Source organism: Mesoplodon densirostris, chromosome 1, assembly GCF_025265405.1.
Source record: "Mesoplodon densirostris isolate mMesDen1 chromosome 1, mMesDen1 primary haplotype, whole genome shotgun sequence".
Lineage (NCBI taxonomy): Eukaryota > Metazoa > Chordata > Mammalia > Artiodactyla > Ziphiidae > Mesoplodon > Mesoplodon densirostris.
The window spans coordinates 160,518,989-160,533,110 of record NC_082661.1 but is presented as its reverse complement, the minus strand read 5'-3'; positions in this window follow the sequence as shown (position 1 = coordinate 160,533,110).

Sequence of the window (14,122 nt, the reverse complement as noted above, 5' to 3'; positions counted from 1 at the left end):
CAAGATTCTGGTTATAAATGTTGAGACAAATATTTTAAGAGTAATTTAGTAATCTAAAGTACACACATATTACTACAAAAGTAATAGGTGTTTACTAGGAAAGTGGAAAATACAAAAAGCACAGAAGTTGAAAATAAAAATTTTCCATAATTGTGATCATAATATTTTATAAAATGATTCTCTTCCCTCATCATTTCCAACAAACATTTTAATAAAGATTGCATTGCATTCCATCACATGAATTTACCTTAATATAAGTAACCATTCCCTTATTAATATATTCATTCACTTGACAAATATTTGAACTTTTACTATCTACCAAGAATTCACTGGAGATGGGTTAGGAGGCAAACAAAATAAATTCCCTACCCTTCTATTTTGAACCTATATGTTATTGCAGAAGGCAGGTGTGTATATGTGTGTGTCAAGAAGTGATAAATGCAATGAATAAAATGAAGAAAGGTTATGTGGACATAAAATTATAATCAAGGGTGAATGGCTGCTTTCCCAGAATGAGCAGGGAAAGAGTCTTTGAGGAGGTAACATTTGGAGAGAGGCTTGCATGAAAGCATCTCTCTCAAGTGAGAACGATTCACTCTCAGCTGCCAAAAAACATCAAATTCAAAAGCCCTGAGATGAGACCAGGTTGAGATGCTTGGCGTTATCAAGGAAAGATAAGTAGACCAGAGTGACCGGAGCACAGGAAGGTAACCAGGGGCTTGGTCAGATGAGGGTGTGAAGGCTGAGGTTGGGAGATTGGACTTTAGTGGGATGGGAAGCTACTAGAGGGGATGAAATGATACAATTATATTGTAAATAGACCACTCTGCTTGCTATGTGCAAAGAACGTGGGAAGGAGACTAGAGTAGTTGTGGGGAACCAGTTAGGATGTTGCTGCAATTGTCCCACAAACATGAAAATGACCTGCTCTGGGGCAATACTGGAGGAACAGAATAGCAGAATTGGGACATAACTTAAAATGGAGCCAGTAGGCATTGATCACAACTTTGGTGATTGATGAGAGAAAGAGAGAACAAAAATGATGCAATTTTAGCAGTTTGAAATACTTCTTGGGTGATGATCCTTTTTCATAAATCTTCTTACCCATCTTTAATAATTTATTAAGGGTAATTACTTATAACTTGAATGATTGAATTTCAGATATGCACATTTTACATTTTAAAGCCTATGAATATAGTAGGTAGTATGTTTCTTTTAAACAAATACCTCATAATCAGAGCTTGTTAAAAGATAAACTGAGGCATATTAAAAATTTTAAGACTTTGTTTGAGCATCTATCCATTCCAATCAGGCAGTGCCAAATCAGAAGTGGTTAGGAGCGCTCCACTGACAGAAGCTCAGGAGAGACTTGTCTAGAGAAAAGGCAGAAGAAAATTGAGGAACTTATTGATTGGCAATAACTTAAAGCCTAGTTGGCTGCTTGTGATTGGCTGTCCTTAGGTTTTGATTTGGTAACCTGGAGGCATTTACTGGCTTGGATTTTGGTTTGCTTATGTGGGCCACCTTGGCCTTAGAGCCCCCTCAGTCAAATGACCTCCTTGTTTAATTAGTTTAACAAGCTAACTATGGGGGGATAATCATTTTTCAACATTATTACATCATTACATTATTAAATTTTTCCATAAGCAACTTGTTTGTAGAAAATAAGCACTAATATACAACCAGCAGTGTATCAGAATATCATTTTCCTAAACACTCGCCAATATTGACTATGGCATTTTTCTACTGATATTTTTAAAGGAAGAAATTCAATGATATTATGTTTTCACCTATGTATTAGTCTTTTTTATTTCTGTTTTAGTGAATTGCATATTTATGTCATTTGTTTCTGCTTACCTCAAAAACTGATCAATATTTTTATATACAAAATATATTTAGCCTTTATGGTATGTTGTAAATATTTTTCCAGGTTTTTATTTACATTTAGATTTTTTATTCCTCTTTTGTTATAAAAATGTTTTACTTACTGTTTGGAAAATCAATCGAATTTACCTGTAATAGATTCTTACTTTGTTTTTATAGTACCAAAGAACTCCATTCAAAGAACAAATACTTTAACTATATACTTACTAAATGTGATTCCACATTTATCTTTTTGATAACTATTTTCCTCTAATTTCTCGGTGATGTCTTCCTAATCCTTAAACTTCTATTCATTTATCCACTATTCTATCAATATAAATACTTACTGATAATCAAACAAATACCAGGCACTGTGCTAGGGACCAGGGAAAATATCATATGTGAAAATAGAAATGGTGTCATTCCTTGTGAATTTATCCTATAATAAGTAGAAACAGTTATCACATAATCACTAAAATGCATGGTGAATTCCAACAGCCATATGTTACAATGGAGAGGAATCAGTCTCTAGGCCAGGATATAATAAAATGGATAGATTAAGCTATTCAAGAGAGGTTAGGAAAGTTATTTCTATGACACAAAGAAGCTAAAATCTGAAGGATGCATGTATGTAAGTCAGTGTAGGGGTTTAAAGGAACATTCAAACAGGGAAAAATATTTATTCAAAGACAACATCAAAAAGGAACACTTAGCATTCAAGGGACTGAAGGAATTCCAATTATTTAAGAAGTAAGGTAGCAATTTAAAATCATTCTTCTTCCAAATAGTAAATAAATTTTCCAGAATGAATAACTAAATAATCTGTCCATTCCCCACCTTAATTATATACAACTATTTTTATATTTAGATCTAGGTCTCAGAATATTTGTGTCTTAAGGAACTAAGCTTTTAGTCTATCCTTTCATGAATACCAGATACCTTTAATCACTTGACTTCTATAATATTACTAAGATGCATTTGAAATGAAATGCTATTTTTGAATTATGCAAATGAGGCAACATTTTCTAATCACTTGTAATGTTTTTCAGTGTCAACAATTGTCTCTTCCTTTGTACCAGATGATTGAATCATTTAGCTACTGCATGTTTGATAATGTGTCCTACACTATAATGAAACTGTGGAAACCAGTAAAGTCAAAGAAACACGTGCTATTTATGAACAACTATCTCAAATGAAGCTTTGCTTTTATGTGTTTAAAGTATTATAGTAACAGTAAAGATGCCAATTACATTTTGAACATTTGCACACTATGATCTACTGTAATAAAAGCATTGTATGTGTATCATTTAATCTTTATGAATCCAACAAAGCATAGATGTAATTTACTCCATTTCATTAATAAGAAAATTAAGTCTCAGTGACTAATCCACAGTCACACACAACTAATAAGGGTTGTGCTAAGGATTCCAGTTCAGAACCACCTTTATTTCAAAAGTTTTAAGTCCAATGCTTTATAGTTAGGGGTTCAGTTAGGTTTGGCAGATTAAGTTAAACCTCTAAATTTCTCTAAATTTCCTAGTGTATTGTAATATTGTAGGTCTTCAAACCATATAGTTTATGTCAGAAAGAAAATCTGTTTGGGCATAAATATTATTAACCCCCCACTCCCAACATTTCAATGTATTGGATAAAGATTCAGTCCTGAATCATTTGATCAACTTGGCCTTGAATGCTGAATTGTACTTACGTAGTCAATATTGCTTGCTCCTTTAGTCACAGATTTTTATTCTAGAGTTCCAACTAAAACAATATAAGAATTGAGGATTACATTTCTTGAGAAGGACCATTTATATATACCTGTCTATATTGTCTCCCTTTGAGGCCTAGAGAACTTTTACACTAAATTATACCTTTTTAAACTTCAAAAGTTGTGTATAGTAATAAACATTTATTTCTGCAAGTGATACTACTTGAATAATGAATACATATGTGGAATCACTGGATTTTAATACCTCACCTGAAAACAGTTGTGGTAAAGAATGCTGTGTAGTTTAAGATCCCTCAGGGGTGAATAATTTTAAATCAATGACTTCAGATATTGTGCTTCTGAAATATAACCTCTCACAGGAGTTTCTTGGCAACACTGTTAAACATTATGCCATCTGCGTAATTGCTCTGTGTACTTTCATTCCTTTAACTTAAAAGGCAGTGTTGGGGGGAAGGACAGTATTAGAAATGGATTACTCTGAAAGCAATTGACAAAATTTATCTGTAATATATATATATATATATATATATGTCAGATTAACAATTAGACATTAGACTCTGGACATTTCTGTAGCTAAAACACATTAGACTTTATTTCCTTCTCATAAGTGAATGCTCCTGGGTAGCTTCTCTTCACAAAGTAATTTAGGTACTCTAGCTCCATCTGTGTCATGACTCCATTATTCATTTGCTTCCCATTGCAATCTGCATCTTTTTGGAGGAAATATAGTGAATGCTGTGGTGTGCCCCACTCCTCGGACTAGAGTTCTCATTTCTTCGCTCTTGAGGGCAGAAAGCTGAGTGCCTCTTCAATTGTCCTTGGCTGAAGAAGTTATCTTTCCCAAGGTTACTCTTCTCCTCAGAGGCTGTCCACAACAAATAACCGGTCAATACAGAGTTACAAAGATCCATCCCATTGCCTCAAGTGTTGTTATCTCTTAAAGGCCATTCTAGCCTTGAACTCACTGTGACGTTGGCTGAGGGCTCTACTGCAGATGCATTCTTCTGTTGCTGAGAGAATTGTTTAGCTACTCTCTCTCTTTTCAATACTGCTTCCTTCACTTCCCTACAGGTATTGTTCTTGAGTATTCTCCAAAATAAACCACCTGTATTCAAACATGTGTGTCTCCTATGGAAACAGATTACAAAAGAAGAGAGAGAAAGTGTGGAAGGCACACCCCTGTTTCTTAAAACGCCCTAGCCTGGAAGCCACATGTATCACTTTCATTCACATTGCAATAGCTAGAACTAGTCCCTTGACTATATGTAGATATAAGACTACTGAGAAATATACTGCTTTCCTGGAGTATCTACAAAAGAGGAGGGAATAGTAATCACTGCTAGAGTGGTTATGTGAATAGTAACTTTTAGAAGCTAGGAGACTCAGAATGAAATTGGATTTAAATTGTTAAGATGCTTCAAGTACAAAAATGAGATATCCTTTTTACTTATGCTTACATTCAAACCAACTATAGACATAACAGAATTATATTCTGTTTCTAGGAATATCCTTTATTTTTAAATAAATTCAAAATAAATAGTTTCTTGTCAAAGATAATTTGTATACACCATTCATTCATCTCACAAGTATATTTAAACTACCTACTATGTACTGTGTTAGACAGTAGGATCATATATGAAAAACCAAATTCATACCCATATAATATTCATATTATATTGGTGAAAATGGATAAATAGTTCTATGCTGTTGGGGTAAATTTTATGATGAAGTCTAGATTAAGAGCCATGGGATTAATGGGAGTGGTATCAAAATAATTTTGGAGAAACCAAGGAAGTTTCATCAGTACAGCCATTGTGTATGTTTGTTCACATTGTACATTGATGAAAAATACCCCCCTTCATTTATGCAGAGTACATCCAGGAAAGCTATACTAAGAGCCTCTATCTAGAAGATGATACAACATGAACTGTGTCTTTATTCATAGTCACTAGCCCAGACAAGTAGCAGAAAAAAAACTTTTATCAATTACATGTGTATGAATCCTGTCACATGGTATGCATTCCATAGTTGAGGAATGAATGTATGCATAAAGTAATAAATGTATTATCACAGCATTTATTCAACAAGCAGGCATATTCATGAACTGCAATAATTTGATTGTATGACTAGAGCAACATTAAGATTATTCAGTGGAAAGTATTACATTGAAGGGGAAATTTAGAAATGAAGAAGTGGCAGCAAATTTAACCAGAAGACATTTTTAGAAAGGATCATTAGTTATAGTGATTAACCAAATCTTGTGAAAAGAAAAAGATAAAACAGAGAGAACTGGGAAATGATTTGCATTCTTGCAACTACAAAAGAAATATTGCCAAGAGTTAACATCTATCCTTCTCAAATTATTCCAAAAAATTTCAGAGAAAGGAATGCTTCTGAACTCATTCCACAAGGCCAGCATCATCCTAATACCAAAACCTGCTAAAGATATCACAAAAATAAAATTACAGTCCAATATCACTGATGAACATAGATGCAAAAATACTCAAAAAATATTAGCAAACCAAATTCAACAATATAGTGAAAGAATCATACACCATGATCAAGTGGGATTTGTCTCAGGGATACAAGGAAGGTTCAATATTAGCAAATTAATCAGTGTGATATACCACATTAACAAATTGAAGCATAAAAATTAGTTGACTACCTCAATAGATGCATAAAAGTCTTTTGATAAAATTCAACTTCCATTTATGATTAAAAAAACTCTCAAAAAGGAGGGCTTGAAGGGAACATACCTCAATATAGTAAAGGCCATGTATGATAAGCTCACAGTTAACATCATACTCAATGGTGAAAAGCTGAAATCATTTCCTTTAAGATCAGGAACAAGACAAGGGTGTCCACCTTCATCACCTTTATTCAACATAGTACTGGAAGTCCTAGCCACAGCAATCAGACAAGGAAAGGAAATGAAAGGAATCCAAATTGGAAAGGAAGAAGTAAAACTGTCACTCTTTGTAGATGACATGATACTATATACAGAAAATCCTCAGACACTACCGAAAAGCTACTAGAGATCATAAATGAATTCAGTAAAGCTGCAGGGTACAAAATGAATATACAGAAATCTGTTATATGCCAAAAGTGAACTATTAGAAAGAGAAATTTAGAAAACAATCCCATTTAAAATCACATCAAAAAGAATAAAATACCTTGGAAAAAAATCTAACTAAGGAGGTAAAAGACTTGTACTCAGAAAACTATAAGACATTGATGAAAGAAGTTGAAGACAACACAAACAGATGGAAAGATATACCTTGTTCATGGATTGGAAGAATTAATATTGTTAAAATGGCCAGACTACCCAACACAATCTACAACTTAAATGCAATCCCTATCAAAATACCAATGACATTTTCCACAGAACTAGAACAAATAATTCTAAAATTTGTATAGAAACACAAACGACCCCAAATATCCTATGGAATCATCAGAATGAAGAGCAGAACTGAAGGAATCACGGTCTCTGACTTCAGACTACACTACACAGCTACAGTAATCAAAATAACATGGTATTTGCACAAAAAAAGACATGTAGACCAATGGAACAGAATAGAGAGGCCAGAAATGAACTCACACTTATATGTGCGATTAATCTATGACAAAGGAGGCAAGAATATACAATGAGGAAAAGACAACCTCTTCAATAAATGGTATGGGAAAACTGGACATCTATATGCAAAAGAATCAAACTGGGCTAGTCTCTTACACTATGCACAAAAATAAATTCAAAATGGATTAAAGACTTAAATGTAATACCTGGAACCATAAATCTTCTAGAAGAAAACATACTCTCTTTGACACTAGACTTAGTAATTTGTTGTGGGGAGGGGGGATATGTCTCTTCAGGAGAGGGAAACAAAAGCAAAGGTAAACAAATGGGGCTACAACAAACTAAAAAGCTTTTGTGCAGTGAAGGAAATCATCAAAACATAAAAAGGAAGCATAAAGAATGGGAGAAGATATTTGCAAATGATATGTCTGATAAGGGGTTAATATAAAAAAAACCTCATACAACTCAACATCAAAAAACAAACAACCCAATTAAAAAATGGGTGTAGGATCTGAATAGACATTTTTCCAAAGAAGACATAAAGATGGGCAACAGGCAAATGAAAAGATGCTCAACGTCATAGGGAAATGCAAATCAAAACCACAATGAGGGCTTCCCTGGTGATGCAGTGGTTGAGAGTCCGCCTGCCGATGCAGGGGACACGGGTTCGTGCCCCAGTCCGGGAAGATCCCACATGCCACTGAGCGGCTAGGCCTGTGAGCCATGGCCGCTGAGCCTGTGCGTCCGGAGCCTGTGCTCCGCAATGGGAGAGGCCACAACAGTGAGAGGCCTGTGTACAGAAAAAAACAAACAAACAAAAAAAAACAATGAGATATCACCTCACAACTGTCAGAATGGCTATTATCAAAAAGACAACAATAACAAGTGTTGGCAAGGATGTGGAGAAAAGGGAAACATCTGGCACTGTTGGTGGGAATGTAAACTGGTGTAGCCACTGTGGAAAACACTTTAGAGGTTCTTCAAAAAATTAAAAATAGAACTACCCTATGATCCAGCAATTCCACTCCTGGATATTTACCCAAAGGAAACAAAAACAGTAATTAGAAAGGATATATGCATCTCTATGTTCATTGCAGCATTATTTACAATAGTCAACATATGGAAGCAACCCAAGTGCCTATCAATAGATGAATGAATAAAGAAGGTGTGGAATATGTATACAATGAAATATTACTCAACCATAAAAAGAATGAAATCTGCCATTTGTGACAACATGGATGGCCCTAGAGGGTATTATGCTAAGTGAAATTAGTCAGACAGAGATAGACAAATGCTGTATAATTTCACTTATATATGGAATCTACAAAACAAAACAAAGAATTGTAACAAACAGAAACAGAGTTAAAGATACAGAGAATAAACAGATGATTTCCAGAGGGGAGGAAGGTGGGTAAAGGAAAGAAATAGGTACAAACTACCAGTTGCAAAAGAAATTAATCACAGGTATGAAATATACAATGTGGGGAGTATAGTCAATAATTATGTATATCTTTGTATGGTGCTATATTGTAATTAAACTTATTGTGGTAATCATTTAAAAATGTATAGAAATACCAAATCACTATGTTGTGTAACAGGAACTAACATAGTGTTGTAGGTCAATTATACTTCAAAAACAAAAACAGAAACAAACTCATAGAAAAAGAGATCAGATTTGTGGTTACTGGAGGTGGGAAATCGAGGGAGCAGAAATGTGATGAAAGCTGTCAAATGGTACAAACTTCCAGTTATAAGATAAATAAGTATCAGGGGTGTAATGTGCAACATGATAAATGTAATTAACACTGATGCATATTACATATAAAAGTAAGTTGTTAAGAGAGTAAATCCTAAGAGTTCTCAGCACACACACACACACACACACACACAAATTTTCTTTATTACTTTAATTTTTTCTCCGTATGAAATGATGGATGTTCACTAAACTTACTGTGATAATCACTTCATGATGTATGTAAGTCAAATCATTATGCTGTGCACCTTAAAGTTATACAGTGCTGTATGTCAATTATATCTCAATAAAACTGAAAGGAAAAAAAGGCATAGGGCCAATAGGCCAATTTATTTATCAAAAACCAATCAGGGGCTTCCCTGGTGGTGCAGAAGTTGAGAGTCTGCCTGCCAATGCAGGGGACACGGGTTTGTGCCCTGGTTCGGGAAGATCCCACATGCCGTGGAATGGCTAGGCCCGTGAACCATGGAGCTGAGCCTGTGCTTCCGGAGCCTGTGCTCTGCAACAGGAGAGGCCACAACAGTGAGAGGCCCATGTACCACAAAACAAACAAACAAACAAACAAACAATCAGACAGTCATGTTACGTTCTAGGGTGACTCAAACAGAGTCTCTGACCTCAAGGATCTTATGTTTCACTGGGGGGAACATCATACAGATGTTTTATGTTTATCTAATATGTAGCATGAAATGAAATAAAGCAAGTAGAAAGAGAGATTGATAGTTAATTTATTTATGTTTTTAATAAGATAATCATTGAAAGCACCTATGAAGAGGTGACATTTGACCAGATAACTGACAGAAGCAAGGGAAGGAGCAATTTGGATATCTGGGGAAAGAGAGAACAGTAAGCACAAAGACCCTGCTAGAGAGCATGTTGAGTATACTGAAGGAATGAGAAAGAGAAAAGGCAGTGTGGATAGAGTCTCGTGACAACTGGATTTGCTGTGTCTTTTGTCACAATGCCTGGGCTCTCATAAAATAATAAATAGCAAAGGCAAATACAAGTATATTCTCTTACTCATAGCATTAAACCATGCCCCAGTATGACATTGAAATGGCCTTATATTCAAATTTTGGATACTTTTTAATAACAATTACATACCACAAGTAACCACACTGTATAAAACATGACTTATGTTTATTTTTAATGCCATAAAATATTTAATTTCTCTACTTTTAACTATTTATTTTGCAAAATTATTTGAACATCAAACTTTGTTTTTGCTACTGTCAATTCTGGTGGTATATAATAAAACTCTTTTGACTTTTTAATTGAATTTTGAAAAGTTTGAAAATATGAACATGTACAGAGGGAACTGTTAAACATGATGATGAAAACTGAATAGACTTAGACTTCAGATAGATTTATGGACTTTGAGGACAGGTAACTTGCTGGTGTTTTAAGAAGATAGAAAAACTTTAATCCGAAATATTTAAACCCTAAATTATGATAGGAAAGTTAGCTTAAGAGGAATCTAATGCAGACTCAAGCCATGCATCAGAAGTCTACAGACAACAAAATGTAGAAATTTGGGCCAAGAAAAGACAAACCAAACAAGCATTAATGCTATGAAAAAACAAAGAGAGAAATATCTTGAACATAATGACAAAGAATGACATCATGCAATTCATGTTAAATAATATTTGATAGAGGATATAAAAAAGCATTATTCATTCCCTTAGAAAGAACCACCCCCTCACACACATACACAAACCTGCACACACACATGCATGCACAAATGAATAGCAGTGAACTTAAATCTATGGAAACATTTGCTTTGTTTGTCATTTTTTCTCATCTAAAAAATGTCCATTTTTATTTCACCTAGTCACCTAGTCACCTACTTGCATATGTCTTTCCCTTAGAAAGAACCACCCTCTCACACACACACACAAACCTGCACACACACATGCATGCACAAATGAATAGCAGTGAACTTAAATTTATGGAAACATTTGCTTTGTTTGTCATTTTTTCTCCTCTAAAAAATGTCCATTTTTATTTCACCTAGTCACCTATATGATAAACTCAGGAAAAACACCATAAAGAAATTAAATCTACTTCATTAAATCCATGGGAACAAATTTTAAAATTTATAATAGATTAACAATGTAGGGGAAAAAAACCCAACTAGGCAATATTCTTAAGAATCATCATGTATTATATGTATGTCCCTCTGATTTTCAGCAAATAATATAAAATTTATCATTTGAATTGTAAATCTCATAAAAATCTTTAACTGGATAAAATATATACATATATATTTTTATCTAATAGTAAGACAAAAGCACCCCAAAGCATATAGAAAGAAACCATGTTCTTATTGATGTGTGGAAAGTTCCTACATGTAAATTTCTATGTGTGAAGAGCTGAGAAACTAACACTTTGTTCTAAGAGAGAAGCTAGGAGAATTCTTTTGAAGCTGCATTTGAATATCATGAACATTTTTATTTAGATTAATTGAATTGGCTTAGGATAGAGAAGTGATCATCCCTATCATATCCCTGCCACCTGCCAGAGCCACTCTTTGGCAGTGCCACTTTGCTAGACACATAAACCAAATGGCATTATGTGGCATGCTTTTATAATAAGGAGATAAAAAATGGTTTCTATTTTCTAGAAATTTAGTAACTGAGTGAAATAGAGAATTTAAAAATAACATGAAAATTTATCAATTGTAAAAATTCAAAATGTACAATAGCTTCAAACCAAATGGTCCTGGAATATAAGGGAAGCCTTTATTTTTAATATTCCTCTTCTGCTTTTTCTCTGTCGCTCATTCTTCTATTTCTCTTCACTTAATTTCTTGTAGATATTTGAACATTTTTTAGATTTCATCCTGATTTGTTTATAGTGTTTCCTAGTATCTCACTTTGTATAAATCCCTTAGTAGTTACTCTAGGCATTAAAAATCATATATGACATTTATCACTATCTGCTGGTATTGAAGTTTTGGCAGTTCAAGTGAAATGTAGAAGCCTTACTTCTATTAGGCCCCTTTACCCTTCCCCTTTTCAAATTTTAATTGTCTTAAATATTTGTCTATATTCACTGAGCACCACATCAGATGGTATTATAATTGTTGCTTCCACTTTCAAATGTGACTTTATAAAACTCACGAAAATTAGAATTGTCTATTATATGTACCTTTACTTTTACACATATTTTATTTTCCCTTTCCGAAATTTCAATCTCTCTTCTGTTATCATTTCCTTTCTTTTAAGAGAACTTCTCCTAGCCATTCTTTAGGTTAGTTTTGCTAAAATAAATTCTCTTAGTTTTACTTCATCTGACAATGGTTCTATTTTCCCTTCATTCCTGAAGAATATTTTCACTGGATATAGGATTTCTGGTTGACAATTCTTTTCTTTTACTTGAAAGCTATTGAGCCATTTCCTCCTGGACTTTATGGTTTCAGATGAGAAATCTGTTGTCATTTAAATTGGTGTTTCTCTGTAAGTAATGCATCGTTTCTCCCTGTATGCTTCCAGACTTTTCTTTCTCTTTAGATTTCATAAGTTTAATTATGAGGTGTCTTGGTATAGATTTCTTTTGTAGGTTTATGGCTTTTTACCAATTTGGGAAGTTTTCAGCAATTCTTTCTTCGAATACTTTTTTCACCCTATTCTCTTTCTTTTTCTCCTGTAACTCCAGTGATATGAATGTAAGCTCTTTTGTTGCTGTCACACAAGCCCCTGGAATGCTATTGTTTCCCAGTTCTGTAATTTCCACTTGGTTCTTCTTAAAAATTCTATTTCTTTACTGAGATTTTCCATTTTTGGGGTTTGTTTTAAAAGAATTCCCAATGGATTGTTAAAGCATTTTCATGATGGCTACTGAAAAATACTTGTCGGATTATTCTAACAGCTGATTTATCTCAGTGTTTGTGTCTGCTGATTGTCCTTTCCCATTCATGTTGGGATTTTCCTTGTTCTTTGTATAAAAGATGATATACTGGGCATTTTGGATTTTATATTATGAGTCTCTGGATCCTAGCAGGTAGTCTCCCTGTTGAGGTGGACCACTAGAGCCTGGTAGGTTGTATGTCCAGCCTGCCATTATGCCCCACCAATGCTATCTTGGCAAAAGTTGAGCACTTATGCACACCTCTTCATTTCAGGCAGGTAGGATAGAAGTACAGCTCTCCCAGGCCTTGCTGACACTTCCTTGGTAAAAACAGATCATTGATGATCACTGCTTTATTGCCTCTGATTAAGGATATAAGCTCAGTTCCCCGCTATGCACCTCTGATACCAGGAGAAGAAAGTAGAATGTCACCCACTTCACTTTCCACCACCTTGTCTACCTCCCTGACACCTGGTGGGAGTAGAGACTCTGCTTTTCATTAGGTCTTCCTGACTCCAAGCAACAGGGAGTATTGGAGTGTTGACTGGCTCTGATTTACACTGTATCATTCATTCTTGTTGCTGTCAGATGGATATAGAGGCTCAGCTCCCCAATGGGCCTCATTGATACCAAGAATTGTGGGGTGAAATAGAGAGCATGCAAGCTCTAATTTCATTGTATTGCTCAATCTCACTGAGATTGAGCTGAGTGGGATAGATGCTCAGTCTGCCACTGGATCCTTTGAAACTACCTTTGCTGAGGGTATCAGATTACTTCCTGCTTCTTCCAGGTGGGGAAGAAGAGCAGCTCAATTCCTGGCCCACAATTACTATATTGGAATGAAAATTACATCACTGTCACCTACTTCCGAAGGGCATGGGAAGGAAGGTTGCTCTTTGCTCAGCCTGGCTGACAGTCCCAGATAAGGGAATCAGAGCACTATTGCCTACTTGCATATGTCTTGAAAGATAGGGTGGAAGATAACTCTCTTTTCTGACCCACAAAAACTGTGCAAGTGTGTGTAAAGGTGAGGAGTCTTTTTTCTGTTTTTGTTTGGCTGAATAATGGGTGGTGATATAGGCTGACTATTTGTGTTCCCCTCAAAGTCATATGTAGAAACCCTAACCTGCAATGTGATGTTATTTGGAGCTGGGGCGTTTGGGAGGTAATTATTCATGAGAGTGGAGCTCTCATGATTGGATTAGTGCCCTTATAAGAAGAGACACCAGAGAGCTTCTTCTCTCTCTGCTCTCTGCCATGTGAGGACATAGCAAGAATATGGCCACCTGCAGACTCAGAAGTGGGTCCTCACCAGAACTGAAACATGCTGGCACTCTGATCTTGAACCTCACAA